Source organism: Sciurus vulgaris (assembly GCF_902686455.1).
Source record: "Sciurus vulgaris genome assembly, chromosome: 7".
Taxonomy (NCBI): Eukaryota; Metazoa; Chordata; class Mammalia; order Rodentia; family Sciuridae; genus Sciurus; species Sciurus vulgaris.
In genome coordinates this window covers 14,070,977-14,072,951 of record NC_136467.1, presented here as the reverse complement: position 1 = coordinate 14,072,951, position 1,975 = coordinate 14,070,977, and the positions used below count along the sequence as shown (strand labels likewise).

Below are 1,975 nucleotides of genomic sequence, written 5' to 3'. Positions count from 1 at the left end.
CTTAGTACAGACCTGTATTAAGTTGGCTTAGACCATGTTGACACTATCTTACTGTGATGTTCAGAAAGTATAAATAGATCACAGACAAATAGAGATGTCCTTCTTTTCATTCTGCAGTCCAAACGCCAGGCTTAAGTCTTAGAATTGCCATTTGTCTGCACTAAAGAATCAGGACCCCAGCATGGTATCCCTCATCTCTAATCCCAGGGACTCAGAGGGCTGAGGCAGGAGGATCAAGACCAGTCTTAGGCCTTTTGGCTCTCTGAGCTACCACGGCGGTAGGCAAGAACAAACGCCTTATGAAAGGCAGCAAGGAGGGAGCGAAGAAGAAAGTGGTTGATCCATTTTCTAAGAAAGATTGGTATGATGTGAAAGCACCGGCTGTGTTCAATATAAGAAATATTGAAAGAACATTAGTCACAAGGACCCAAGGAACCAAAATTGCATCTGATGGCCTCAAGGGTCATGTGTTTGAAGTGAGTCTTGCTGATCTGCAGAATGATGAAGTTACATTTAGGAAATTCAAACTAATTACTGAGGACGTTCAGGGGAAAAACTGCCTGACCAACTTCCATGGCAGGGATCTTACCTGTGACAAAATGTGTTAAATGGACAAAAAATGGCAGACGATGATCAAAGCTCATGTTGATGTCAAGACTACAGATGGTTATTTACTGTGTCTGTTTTGTGTTGGTTTTACTAAAAAATGCAACAATCAGATATGGAAGACCTCTTATGCTCAGCACCAACAGGTCCGCCAAATCCGAAAGAAGATGATGGAAATGACTTGAAAGAAGTAGTCAATAAACTGATTCCAGACAGTATTGGGAAAGACATACAGAAGGCTTGTCAATCAATTTACCCTCTTCATGATGTCTTTGTTAGAAAAGTAAAAATGCTGAAGAAGCCCAAGTTTAAATTGGGAAAACTCATGGAGCTTCATGGTGAAGGTAGTAGTTGTGGAAAAACTACTGGGGACGAGACAGGTGCTAAAGTTGAACAGGCTGATGGATATGAACCACCAGTTCAAGAATCTGTTAGCAAATTAGCAAGGCCCTAAGCAACTTAGTGAGATCCTGTCCCAAAATAAAAAATAGAAAGGACTCATGATGTAATTCAATGGTAAAATGCCCTCGGGTTCAATTCCTGGTACCAAAAAATAAAAATAAAAGAACATAAAGAATTGTAGTTTACATAGTATTTTTGATTAACTATAATTTCAACAAGATTATGATACTCATTTGATAACCAACATCTTATGTTCCTCTTGGGTACAACTTAATTTGGTCATATTCTACAGTGCCATACAGTTATATTGATACCTGAAGTTCTTATTTTCTCTGGGTATTGGCTTCTTGAGCCCAGAGGCAGACATTTCAGACTCTTTTCATTGTCTTTATCTTGTAATTTTCCCTGAGTTGTAATTCAGGTTCCCTCAATCTGCATGATGCACCTATTCAAAGTGAAGAGGAGACATTTAATAGAATGGAACCGACTTCCTTGGAGAAAGACCTGTCAGCAAACTATATAAGATCCTAGAACTAAATACTAAAATTAATACTAGAAATAGAGAAACATGTATGCACAAGGTGGACATTAGCTGTAATTTCCTTGTGAAATAATTTTTAAAATATTCTGTAAACCTTATTAAAATATATAGCAATTCTCAACTATAGAAATTTTCCTCTTCACTCCAAGTAAGTGTAATAAGAAAAAAATAATCTTTTTGTGAAGATTGAATATATGTTCTTTTTAAATACTTCTTGATACTTAGTTTTATCCCTGCACATGCACACTTGTATGTCCCTGATTAGACTGCAAAAGTATTTACTGATTCCAGAAGAGGCTACAGAGAGACTAATAAACTGAGTTTGGCAAATTTAAAGTAGTGTCAAAAGTTGGCATTCAGGGTCTGCTAAGGAAGTTTGGGACTTATGTCCTAGGTGCAAGGTTAAGTAAGAAATAGGGACAAGCA

General features: G+C 37.5%; 1 pseudogene across 1 annotated transcript; it reads left to right on the top strand.

Moving 5' to 3' along the window:
- The first annotated feature begins 264 nt into the window (after window positions 1-264).
- Window positions 265-1,060, top strand: LOC306667020 (small ribosomal subunit protein eS1-like; annotated as a pseudogene). Its single transcript has one exon. The product of its transcript is annotated as a small ribosomal subunit protein eS1-like (transcript).
- Window positions 1,061-1,975: the final 915 nt, after the last annotated feature.